The sequence below is a fragment of the Ranitomeya imitator genome, chromosome 1 (assembly GCF_032444005.1).
Source record: "Ranitomeya imitator isolate aRanImi1 chromosome 1, aRanImi1.pri, whole genome shotgun sequence".
Classification (NCBI taxonomy): Eukaryota; Metazoa; Chordata; class Amphibia; order Anura; family Dendrobatidae; genus Ranitomeya; species Ranitomeya imitator.
Genome location: NC_091282.1, coordinates 863,001,560 through 863,015,419, shown reverse-complemented (window position 1 = coordinate 863,015,419; position 13,860 = coordinate 863,001,560).

Genomic DNA, 13,860 nt, shown 5'->3' with positions numbered 1-13,860 from the left:
TTCACAGAAGAGGAGACGGTGGGCAGGAGTCGGGAATATGAATGAGATTTATTTTTTTATTTTTTATTTATTTTTTAAAATTCTTATATTACTGGGCACGGGGGCATAAAATGAGGGGATGGGCTGTAAAGATGGGGGGATAAAATGAGGGGAGAGGCTGTGCTGATATGGGTAATAAAATGAGGGGAGGGGCTGTGCTTATGAGGGGAATAAATTGACAGGCTGTGCGGAAGGGAGAGATTAAAATGAGGTATGGGGCTGTGCTGATGGGGGAATAAAATGAGGGGCTGTGCAGATGGGGGGAATAAACAGACGGGCTGTCCAGATGGGGGAGTAAGCCAAAAGGCTGTGCAGATGGGGGGAATAAGTTGTGGGCTGTGCAGATGGGGTTAATAAGTTGAGGAGCTGTGCACAGTATGGTTGGGGATAAAATTAGGGGCTGTGCAGGGGACATAAAATGAGGGGATGTGAAGGGAGGACAGCAAAGTATATGAGGAGCTGTGGTGACCATATGGGGCTGTGGAGATCATTATACCGGGGCTGGGCAGAGAAGGGAGTTTTTCAGATGGGGGAATAAAATGAGGGTCTGTGCTGAGGGGAAAGAATAAAATGAGGGGTTGTGTAGATGGGGTGAATAAACAGAAGGGCTGTGCAGATATGGGTGGTATAAACTGATGAGCTGTGCAGATAGCGAGAATAAACTGACTGGATGAGCATATGCGGGGAATAAGCTGAGAGGCTGTGCAGATGGGACAATAAGTTTAGGAGCTGTGCAGATGGGGGAATAAGCTAAAAGGTTGTGTAGATGGGGCAATAAGTTGAGGGGCTGTGCAGATGGGGAGAATAAGCTGAGGAGCTGTGTACAATATGGTTGGTGGATAAAATGAGAGCCTATGAAGGGGGACATGAAATAAGGGGCTGCGAAGGGAGGATAGCAAAGTATATGAGGAGCTGTGGTGACAATATGGGGCTGTGGAGGTCATTATACTGGGGCTGTGCAGAGAAGGGGGTTTTTCAGATGGGGGAATAAAATGAGGGTCTGTGCAGAGGGGAAAGAATAAAATGATGAGTTGTGTACATAGGGTGAATAAACAGATGGGCTGTGCAGATATGGGTGGTATAAACTGATGGGCTGTGCAGATGGCGAGAATAAACTGACTGGATGAGCATATGCGAGAATAAGCTGAGAGGCTGTACAGATGGGACAATAAGTTGAGGGTCTGTGCAAATGAGGGATAAGTTAGTTGAGGGGCTGTGCAGAGGGAGGAATAATAATAATCTTTATTTTACTATAGCGCTAGCATTCCGCAGCTCTTTACAGTTTTGCACATATAATTATTGCTGTCCCCGATGGGGCTGACAATCCAAATTCCCCGCAAACAAAGAGAGAACATACAAACTCCTTGCAGATATTGTCATTGGTGGGATTTGAACCCAGGACTCGAGCACTGCATGGCTGCAGTGCTAACACCTGAGCCACCGTGTTGCCCATGCCCATGAGTAAAATGAGGGGCTGTGCAGAGGGAGGAATAAAATGAGGGGCTGTTCCGATGGGGTGGATAAACAGAGGGGCTGTGCGGGGGGTATAAAATGAACAGCTGTGTGGGGGGGAATAAAATGAGGGTCTGTGCAGGGGGGCCATGAAATGAGGGCCTGTGAAGGGGGAACAGCAATGTCATGACAGTACTGCATATAGGTCTGTGGAGGTCATTATACTGGGGGCAGGGTTGACCATAATAGATAGGGCTGTGATGAATATCCATACTGTTTAACTGTTTGGGTGTTGTTTGTAGGTCATAATACTGTATGGGGTGTTGTGGGGATCATCAATGTGGGGGGACAGTGTGGAGACATAGAAAGTGTAATGAAAAATTAAAGAGGGGACAGTTATGGTGTGGGCCATGGGTCATAATGCCGGATTGTGTGGCAGTTATAGCTGATAATGGTAGACAGTCTGCAGGTCATATACCATAGGGTAATTATTTAGGGTCATAATATGGACAGATATTTCCATGCAGAGGGCATTTTAATAACACTCTTATTTATAAGGGCACTGTGTCGGGATGTGCTGCAAAAGACCAGAGAAGAGGGAGGTCTGCAGAGAACAGCTGTGGATGTAAAAAGTCATCATGTCATCTAGACAAGATGGAGATGAAGAGAAAGAGAAGACTGTAAATGTAATCTATAAGGTACCTGGATGTAAATGTTTATTTGTGATACTGGCTAATTTTCATAAGTACTGTGTTTCCTGTATGGTCTGCAGTTTGATGATGATTGTTAAAGCAGTTAATACAAGAGAAGATAGTATTCTGCTACAGATGGATCTGGATAAGTTGGAAACTTGGGCTGAAAGGTGGCAGATGAGGTTTAACAATGATAAATGTAAGGTTATACACATGGGAAGAAGGAATCAATATCACCATTACACACTGAACGGGAAACCACTGGGTAAATCTGACAGGGAGAAGGACTTGGGGATCCTAGTTAATGATAAACTTACCTGGAGCAGCCAGTGCCAGGCAGCAGCTGCCAAGGCAAACAGGATCATGGGGTGCATTAAAAGAGGTCTGGATACACATGATGAGAGCATTATACTGCCTCTGTACAAATCCCTAGTTAGACCGCACATGGAGTACTGTGTCTAGTTTTGGGCACCGGTGCTCAGGAAGGATATAATGGAACTGGAGAGAGTGCAAAGGAGGGCAACAAAATTAATAAAAGGGATGGGAGAACTACAATACCCAGATAGATTAGCGAAATTAGGATTATTTAGTCTAGAAAAAAGACGACTGAGGGGCGATCTAATAACCATGTATAAGTATATAAGGGTACAATACAAATATCTCGCTGAGGATCTGTTTATACCAAGGAAGGTGACGGGCACAAGGGGGCATTCTTTGCGTCTGGAGGAGAGAAGGTTTTTCCACCAACATAGAAGAGGATTCTTTACTGTTAGGGCAGTGAGAATCTGGAATTGCTTGCCTGAGGAGGTGGTGATGGCGAACTCAGTCGAGGGGTTCAAGAGAGGCCTGGATGTCTTCCTGGAGCAGAACAATATTGTATCATACAATTATTAGGTTCTGTAGAAGGACGTAGATCTGGGGATTTATTATGATGGAATATAGGCTGAACTGGATGGACAAATGTCTTTTTTCGGCCTTACTAACTATGTTACTATGTTACTATGTTAATAACAACTCCCAGTATCTCCTTACCATTGCTAAGTAAATACTGAGAGTTGTAGGTTTGTATGTTCATGCAATGCAATTGTTTATGGGGCTGACTTGATATTACAATTGATTGTTGTGCTAAGCTTGGTTCTTGAATTCAAGTACTTTTGGATCTGGTCATATATTCATGTACTTATGGTGGTTCTGATGATGTATACCTGTACTGATGGAGGTTCTGGTGACGTATTAATTTACTTATGGTGGTTCTGGTGACAGCCTGTTGATGTATTAATCTACTGATGATGAATGTAATGATACATTCATGTAGTAATGGGAGCTGTGCTGGGTATCTCTTTCCATGTGCTGTACTGGGCATCCCTCTCCATGAGCTGTGCTGGGTATCCCTCTCCGTGAGCTGTGCTGGGTATCCCTCTCCGTGAGCTGTCCTGGGTATCCCTCTCCGTGAGCTGTGCTGGGTATCCCTCTCCGTGTGCTATTCTGGGTATCCCTCTCCGTGTGCTGTTCCGGTTATCCCTCTCAATGAGCTGTGCTGGGTATCCCTCTCCATGTGCTGTGCTGGGTATCCCTCTCCGTGTTCTGTTCTGGGTATCCCTCTCCATGTGCTATGCTGGGAATCCCTCTCCGTGAGCTGTGCTGGGTATCCCTCTCCATGAGCTGTGCTGGGTATCCCTCTCCATGTGCTGTGCTGGGTATCTCTCTCCATGTTCTGTGCTGGGTATCCCTCTCCATGTGCTATGCTGGGAATCCCTCTCCGTGAGCTGCGTTGGGTATCTCTCTCCATGTGCGGTGCTGGGTATCCCTCTCCGTGTGCTGTTCTGAGTATCCCTCTCCGTGAGCTGTGCTGGGTATCCCTCTCCGTGAGCTGTGCTGGGTATCCCTCTCCATGTGCTGTGCTGGGTATCCCTCTCCGTGTGCTGTTCTGGGTTTCCCTCTCCATGTGCTGTGCTGGGAATCCCTCTCTGTGTGCTGTTCTGGGTATCCCTCTCTGTGAGCTGTGCTGGGTATCCCTCTCCATGTGCTGTGCTGGGTATCCCTCTCTGTGTGCTGTGCTGGGTATCCCTCTCCATGTGCTGTGCTGGGTATCCCACTCCGTGAGCTGTGCTGGGTATCCCTCTCCATGTGCTGTGCTGGGTATCCCTCTCCGTGTGCTGTTCTTGGTATCCCTCTCTGTGAGCTGTGCTGGGTATCCCTCTCCGTGTGCTGTGCTGGGTATCCCTCTCCGTGTTCTGTGCTGGGTATCCCTCTCCATGAGCTGTGCTGGGTATCCCTCTCCATGTGCTGTGCTGGGTATCCCTCTCCGTGTTCTGTGCTGGGTATCCCTCTCCATGTGCTATGCTGGGAATCCCTCTCCGTGAGCTGTGCTGGGTATCACTCTCCATGAGCTGTGCTGGGTATCCCTCTCCATGTGCTGTGCTGGGTATCTCTCTCCGTGTTCTGTGCTGGGTATCCCTCTCCATGTGCTATGCTGGGAATCCCTCTCCGTGAGCTGCGCTGGGTATCTCTCTCCATGTGCGGTGCTGGGTATCCCTCTCCGTGTGCTGTTCTGAGTATCCCTCTCTGTGAGCTGTGCTGGGTAACCCTCTCCGTGAGCTGTGCTGGGTATCCCTCTCCATGTGCTGTGCTGGGTATTCTTCTCCGTGTGCTGTTCTGGGTATCCCTCTCCATGTGCTGTGCTGGGAATCCCTCTCTGTGTGCTGTTCTGGGTATCCCTCTCCGTGAGCTGTGTTGGGTAGTGAGAATCTGGAATTGCTTGCCTGAGGAGGTGGTGATGGCGAACTCAGTCGAGGGGTTCAAGAGAGGCCTGGATGTCTTCCTGGAGCAGAACAATATTGTATCATACAATTATTAGGTTCTTTAGAAGGACGTAGATCTGGGGATTTATTATGATGGAATATAGGCTGAACTGGATGGACAAATGTCTTTTTTCGGCCTTACTAACTATGTTACTATGTTACTATGTTAATAACAACTCCCAGTATCTCCTTACCATTGCTAAGTAAATACTGAGAGTTGTAGGTTTGTATGTTCATGCAATACAATTGTTTATGGGGCTGACTTGATATTACAATTGATTGTTGTGCTAAGCTTGGTTCTTGAATTCAAGTACTTTTGGATCTGGTCATATATTCATGTACTTATGGTGGTTCTGATGATGTATACCTGTACTGATGGAGGTTCTGGTGACGTATTAATTTACTTATGGTGGTTCTGGTGACAGCCTGTTGATGTATTAATCTACTGATGATGAATGTAATGATACATTCATGTAGTAATGGGAGCTGTGCTGGGTATCTCTTTCCATGTGCTGTACTGGGCATCCCTCTCCATGAGCTGTGCTGGGTATCCCTCTCCGTGAGCTGTGCTGGGTATCCCTCTCCGTGAGCTGTCCTGGGTATCCCTCTCCGTGAGCTGTGCTGGGTATCCCTCTCCGTGTGCTATTCTGGGTATCCCTCTCCGTGTGCTGTTCCGGTTATCCCTCTCCATGAGCTGTGCTGGGTATCCCTCTCCATGTGCTGTGCTGGGTATCCCTCTCCGTGTTCTGTGCTGGGTATCCCTCTCCATGTGCTATGCTGGGAATCCCTCTCCGTGAGCTGTGCTGGGTATCCCTCTCCATGAGCTGTGCTGGGTATCCCTCTCCATGTGCTGTGCTGGGTATCTCTCTCCGTGTTCTGTGCTGGGTATCCCTCTCCATGTGCTATGCTGGGAATCCCTCTCCGTGAGCTGCGTTGGGTATCTCTCTCCATGTGCGGTGCTGGGTATCCCTCTCCGTGTGCTGTTCTGAGTATCCCTCTCCGTGAGCTGTGCTGGGTATCCCTCTCCGTGAGCTGTGCTGGGTATCCCTCTCCATGTGCTGTGCTGGGTATCCCTCTCCGTGTGCTGTTCTGGGTATCCCTCTCCATGTGCTGTGCTGGGAATCCCTCTCTGTGTGCTGTTCTGGGTATCCCTCTCTGTGAGCTGTGCTGGGTATCCCTCTCCATGTGCTGTGCTGGGTATCCCTCTCTGTGTGCTGTGCTGGGTATCCCTCTCCATGTGCTGTGCTGGGTATCCCACTCCGTGAGCTGTGCTGGGTATCCCTCTCCATGTGCTGTGCTGGGTATCCCTCTCCGTGTGCTGTTCTTGGTATCCCTCTCTGTGAGCTGTGCTGGGTATCCCTCTCCGTGTGCTGTGCTGGGTATCCCTCTCCGTGTTCTGTGCTGGGTATCCCTCTCCATGAGCTGTGCTGGGTATCCCTCTCCATGTGCTGTGCTGGGTATCCCTCTCCGTGTTCTGTGCTGGGTATCCATCTCCATGTGTTGTGATGGGTATCCCTCTCTGTGTGCTGTTCTGGGTATCCCTCTCCATGTGCTGTGCTGGGAATCCCTCTCTGTGTGCTGTTCTGGGTATCCCTCTCCATGTGTTGGGTATCCCTCTCCGTGTGCTGTTCTGAGTATCCCTCTCTGTGAGCTGTGCTGGGTAACCCTCTCCGTGAGCTGTGCTGGGTATCCCTCTCCATGTGCTGTGCTGGGTATTCTTCTCCGTGTGCTGTTCTGGGTATCCCTCTCCATGTGCTGTGCTGGGAATCCCTCTCTGTGTGCTGTGCTGGGTATCCCTCTCCATGTGCTGTGCTGGGTATCCCTCTCTGTGTGCTGTGCTGGGTATCCATCTCCGTGTGTTGTGCTGGGTATCCCTCTCTGTGTGCTGTTCTGGGTATCCCTCTCCATGTGCTGTGCTGGGAATCCCTCTCTGTGTGCTGTTCTGGGTATCCCTCTCCATGTGTTGTGCTGGGTATCCCTCTCTGTGTGCTGTGCTGGGTATCCCTCTCCGTGTTCTGTGCTGGGTATCCCTCTCCATGTGCTGTGCTGGGTATCCCTCTCCGTGTGCTGTTCTGGGTATCCCTCTCCGTAAGCTGTGCTGGGTATCCCTCTCCATGTGCTGTGCTGGGTATCCCTCTCCGTGTTCTGTGCTGGGTATCCCTCTCCATGTGCTGTGCTGGGTATCCCTCTCCATGTGTTGTGCTGGGTATCCCTCTCCATGTGCTGTGCTGGGTATCCCTCTCCGTGTGCTGTTCTGGGTAACCCTCTCTGTAAGCTGTGCTGGGTATCCCTCTCCGTGTGCTGTGCTGGGTATCCCTCTCCGTGTTCTGTGCTGGGTATCCCTCTCCATGTGCTGTGCTGGGTATCCCTCTCCGTGTGCTGTTCTGGGTATCCCTCTCCGTGTGCTGTTCTAGGTATCCCTCTCCGTGTGCTGTTCTGGGTATCCCTCTCCGTAAGCTGTGCTGGGTATCCCTCTCCGTGTGCTGTGCTGGGTATCCCTCTCCGTGTTCTGTGCTGGGTATCCATCTCCATGTGCTGTGCTGGGTATCCCTCTCCGTGTGCTGTTCTGGGTATCCCTCTCCGTGTGCTGTTCTGGGTATCCCTCTCCATGAGCTGTGCTGGGTATCCCTCTCCGTGTTCTGTGCTGGGTATCCCTCTCCGTGTGCTGTGCTGGGTATCCCTCTCCGTGTTCTGTGCTGGGTATCCCTCTCCGTGTGCTGTGCTGGGTATCCCTCTCCGTGTTCTGTGCTGAGTATCCCTCTCCATGTGCTGTGCTGGGTATCCCTCTCCATGTGCTGTGCTGGGTATCCCTCTGTGCTGTTCTGGGTATCCCTCTCCGTAAGCTGTGCTGGGTATCCCTCTCCATGTGCTGTGCTGGGTATCCCTCTCCGTGTTCTGTGCTGGGTATCCCTCTCCGTAAGCTGTGCTGGGTATCCCTCTCCATGTGCTGTGCTGGGTATCCCTCTCCGTGTTCTGTGCTGGGTATCCCTCTCCATGTGCTTTGCTGGGTATCCCTCTCCATGTGTTGTGCTGGGTATCCCTCTCCATGTGCTGTGCTGGGTATCCCTCTCCGTGTGCTGTTCTGGGTAACCCTCTCTGTAAGCTGTGCTGGGTATCCCTCTCCGTGTGCTGTGCTGGGTATCCCTCTCCGTGTTCTGTGCTGGGTATCCCTCTCCGTGTGCTGTGCTGGGTATCCCTCTCCGTGTTCTGTGCTGAGTATCCCTCTCCATGTGCTGTGCTGGGTATCCCTCTCCATGTGCTGTGCTGGGTATCCCTCTCCGTGTGCTGTGCTGGGTATCCCTCTCCATGTGCGGTGCTGGGTATCCCTCTCCGTGTGCTGTGCTGTGTATCCCTCTCCATGTGCTGTGCTGGGTATCCCTCTCCGTGTGCTGTTCTGGGTATCCCTCTCCGCGAGCTGTGCTGGGTATCCCTCTCCGCGAGCTGTGCTGGGTATCCCTCTCTGTGTGCTGTTCTGGGTATCCCTCTCCACGAGCTGTGCTGGGTATCCCTGTCCACGAGCTGTGCTGGGTATCCCTCTCCGTGTGCTGTTCTGGGTATCCCTCTCCACGAGCTGTGCTGGGTATCCCTGTCCACGAGCTGTGCTGGGTATCCCTCTCCGTGTGCTGTTCTGGGTATCCCTCTCCATGTGCTGTGTCGGGTATGGCAGAGATCACTGCAGCTAGTCTCCTTTTTCCAACACCTATTCGAATGTAAATTAAAATCAGAGTCTGCAGAGGGGAATACTGGTGATAATGTAGAATACAATTCATATAAGAGCCCAACATAGTTTTATAACTCATATACACACACGACAGCTTAGACTAAAAAGTTACTTGAAAGTATTGTTACTCTTTATATTTAGAGATAACAACTCATACCAAACCCTGTACATTATTATCAATTTTCAATGCCAAATTTACAAATGTGGATGATGATTTTTAGTTCAGCATAAGCAATGTGATCATTAATAATCAAGACAATTATCATCACTAATTGCTCGCCTCGCTAAACTTGTTGGGAAATCACCGGGAACGATTGTTTGGGTGATCATCATCATCTCATTTAAAAGGCCCTTTAGAGTCTCAGAATTAGTCACTATATTCCAATATACTGTATTTTCTTTCTTTTAGCTGTAGATTTCCATAATGTTGCTTTATAGTCTATCAGACTGTCAGTCTTAGACAAACATTGTAACCCAGTGAGATGCCTGACTCCATCTTCTCTTGCCAATAAAACTAAACGATTACAAGGACAGCATCTACTCTCGCTTGTTATAGTAATGAAAAATGAAGCGAGAATATAGTAATCTTTCATAGCAAACCATTGAAATCAGTAATTATGGGATTCATTTAATGGATGACTTACTTTAAATCTGTATACACAGCAGTAAAATGCATGCAATATGCGGTCTACCGAATATGTGTATTCCATCAGTGTCACTTGGGAGCACAGGAGCATGACTTGATATAGTTCCAGGTATTGTCCTATTTTTATCTTCTAATCCGACTGCTCTTATCTCTATTTCCTCCTCTTCAATGTCACTGTTTAAGCAATTTTTGCATATATATGAATGAAAATGGAAAATTGGAACTCTAATTTTTGTGATAGTTCCAGGAGGAAATATATCAATATGTAACCAGTGGCTGCAATAAAAACTATATGGACACAAAAATATGGCTTCAATTCACAAATGGCAGATATGGTACAGAGATCTATATCGCTGTATCATTAATCTGAATGTGGCTTTGCAAAAATTAATGTGTGCGATGGCAAAAATAAACCCCAGAGGATTAGAAGTCATAAAAATGTTTGCAACAAATGTGTGATATATCCCCAAAGGAATTGTGCTAATGAATATACACACCCTAAAAGAAGCTTCCTGGCCTCATAAGGGGAAATTATATGGCAGCTATTGGTTTCAATTCTTTGATTTCAAAATAAAAGGGGTAGTGGAGAGGGGTGGTCCAACTGAGAAAATTCCATTAAACTTGAATCTGTCGCCAGGTTTTTGCGACCAAATCTGAGAGCAGCATAGAGACCCGGATTCCAGTGATGTGCCAGTTACTAGGCTGCAGTGTTGATAAAATCACTGTTTTATTAGCAGATTATTACTAGTAAACCTGCTGCCATTTAGTCCTCCATATTCATGACCTCTGTGCAGACATAACAGTGATTTTATCAAAACAACAGCAAGCAGCTCAGTAAGTGACACATATGATGTTTCACAAAAAAAAGAGTTTGAAAGCCAGGGGGAACTATAGGGAGATAAAAGACTAGTCTGGTGCTGCTCCAGTCTGGCTTTTCACAGTGCCACTAGAGCTGATTGATAAGTCTCTCATTAAATTCACACATGGGAGATACCTTTCAATGACCTAGGACAATGGAGCGACAAGCTGGCCAATGGCGGTCTCGACTAACCACATTACTTCAGAGAAAACATACCTGGCTTCAATCATAAGACAGCAAAAAGGAGAACTATGAGCCACCTCACCTCTATTAGAGTATTGAAACACTTCCCAAAATATAATATAAGGTAATTTTTATAAAATATATCAGCCCCTTCACCACATGCACCGTACTAGTACGGCACATGTCGTGTCTCCCCTCTTTTCCAGCATGTCAGCTGCTTTGAACAGCTGGCATGTGCCTCTAACAGCCGTGGGTGGAATCGCGATCCACCAGCGGCTGTTAACCCGTTAAATTGCCACTGTTAAATTCTGACAGCAAAATTTAAAGCGTGCTTCCAGCAATTGCGCTGGAAATCCCGCCCATCAGTGACCCCATCATGTGATGGTGAGTCACCGATGGGTCGGCATGACAACCAGAGATCTCCTGCAGACCTCTATGGTTATCACTGTCAGATTGCTATGAGCGCCGCCCGGTGTTTCAGGTGTACATTAAAATGCATCCACAGGCGTGTCCCTAATTTACTCAGATGTTGCCAGAAAACCAAAATCAGAAGCTTCGAAACACATGACATCATCATATGGGCAGTCCAGAATTGTTTAAAGGCACAGCAATCTTAGTGTATTTAACCTTTTGACTTTGCAGTAAGTAATAAAAATGCCTTAAAACATTCTCTCTCTCATTATCCTTGCATTTGGCAAATATTAATAATTATGGGAAACCTAATTGACCTAAAATAGGAAAGGGTTATTCTGATTTCATGGCAGATATTAAGAAAAACATGAATATGGGTCTTTTTATATAGTGTATATAAAGTATAGTGCAGCCAGGCTATGATTTAAGTTGACCTTGGTTTGGGGAGCATGAATCAAGTGATAAGTTCCCTTTAAAAAATCTGAATTTTCTGTCCCACTAAAAAACCTTCATCCAAACCTATAAGATGCATATTGATGAGTGAAAGTGAGATTTTATTATTATAGCGATGTCCCTACCCGGACAGGGGGCAATTGTTTAATGCAGAGATATGTAATGCATTTAGGCAGTGTGAACAGAGATTGCAGTGAACACCTGTTCCTGTAGACAGGTGGATATATACCTGGAATGTATAGGAACAGATGGTATGCATTCAAGCATGGGCAATTCTCACTTGGAACTACCGGCATCATCGCTAACAGCCTTGTTAAGATTTTTCTTTAACTTCTGAAATTTGAACTTATGAAATATTTATGTTTACATGAGTTTTAAATATTAATAGTTTACCAGTAATCTACAATAACATCAATCAGCCATAATAAGATTGCGGATTTCAAATCCTAAAATTGTGCGCTAAGAGAAAAATCAACTAGGATCTTTATGTAAAATAGGATTGAACAAATAAGTGCTTCTTTACCAAGTCTACCCAGTGCAGGTATTTCCCTAGGAAATAGGAATTTGGGACATGACATCTGTGGGGGAGGGGGTGATAATCACTGGGAGCATCCAAGCATTAGATTAGAACAATTGAGGCTAGTGAACAATGTTCAAGAACCATTGAGCTTAAAAGCGAATATGTCATCAGGTTTTTGCTATGTAACCTGAGAGCAGCATGATGTTGAAGCAGATACCCTAATTCCAGTGATGTATCACTTGCTGGGCTGCTTGCTGTCATTTTGATAAAATCACTGTTTTATCTGCTGCAGATCTAGTAGTGAATGAAGTTGGACTGGGAGGTATGTTACACCTAGTCCTATAGTGATAATCTCCGACTGATAAAATACTGATTTTATTGAAGGAGCAACACATAGACTGAAAAACAACCAATTAATGAGGTCAATGAATCAAGAAAGCTAACAAATTAACCCTATATCATCAAAGATTTATCAGATAAAATGTAACTTGTATTAAATTCCTCTAAAAGAATATAATCAACCATCAATCACCCTACAAGCAACCGTGCTAGCTGTATTCACCCTGCACCAATCTGCTTGCTTCCAACGCCTTCCTGACAGTGGAGGTTGGCACCCTAAAACAAATTAACGAGAGGCTATCCCTAGATCTCCTAGATGGCACTATGCTGGTGAATCATGTAGCCACAGTGCCATCATGATAACAGTAAGGATGCATCCTTACATCCAACCTACTGATCCGCTATGGTGAAACGCGTAGGTTTCTGAAAAGCATCTAAAACCATAAGTACCTCCAATTCTTACTGTTATCATGGTGATCACTAAGGATTCCCAGGGACAGCCACCGTTGAGCGGGGCGCCATATCCTCTGACTAGTAGGGTGCCTACCTCCTCTGTTAGGCAGGAGTTTAATCAGTAGGGAACAGTAAAAGCGAGATACTTTTCAATTCTTTTGCACATGTCACTTTATTAGTGTGATAATGTTCACCTTTTTTGCACATCTTTATCATTGCCATCTGCCTTTATTATTAATCCTTAGACGGCATTCCCTATACATGCACAATAAGTGGCTGCATGATTCACCAGCTTAGGGTTATCTAGGAGATTTAGGGATAGCCGCCGAGGAGTGGGGGCGCCACAAATCTACTTTCATGTACGTCATGTCAGAGATGACATTCCATACATTCAGCCCCAGAAGAGCTTGGTTATAGTGTACGCAGCATTAACGGAAGTAGAAGGTGACTTCACAGTCGATACTACTGTATGTTGCCCCAGGTCGCAGTGGGAAATGGTAGACTTTTGGTTATTTAAATGGGAGACTTATTAATTTTGAAGCATATTGTAGATTGAAAGTTCATTCCGGGTCTTAGAAAAACCCTTCTGATTACCAGACAAATAGGGAAATGGACTAGAATTGTTTGGAAAATGTATTTCAGGAATTTTCAAATATACTACATCTACTAAGGAAAATGGACGTCCGAAAAATGTCATTTCCACCATTCTCACTACGGGAATTTTTTTTGCAACTATTCACAACAGATTGAATGTATTATATAGGTTTTCCACATATTTAGTGTTACCACACTGTTGTATGTTGTCAGACATGTTACCCAGTAAGGACAATCCCTAAACCACATGAAATTAAAGGGAAACAGGTGGAATAACAGCCGCTGGTTATGGGGCAGCTTTTTTAATCCAAGGTGAGAAGCTAAGTTAAAAAGAAGGAAAATATAACAGAAAGTATTATACCTTTTCTCTTTTGTGTAAGCGCTCATACTGAGGCTTTTTCCAGACAATAGGACATTTATGATATAGGCAAATAGAAGCTGAATCCAACAATGTATCACTTAGATTACTAGCTGCAGCGGTTATGACATAAGCGTTTTCAGATTTAGCAATGCAGCAGAGCTGAGGAAGCTAACCTCACCTACACCAGGCTCTCTATGTACAGTGTGTCCGTAAAATCATGGTGCACTTTTGACCAGTCACCAGTGACTGGTCACTAAGGTGTATGGGGGTCTTTCTGCTTTCTCCTGGAGCCTCTGCACATCTGAATGCATGTACAATGTCTTTCAACAGCTTTCT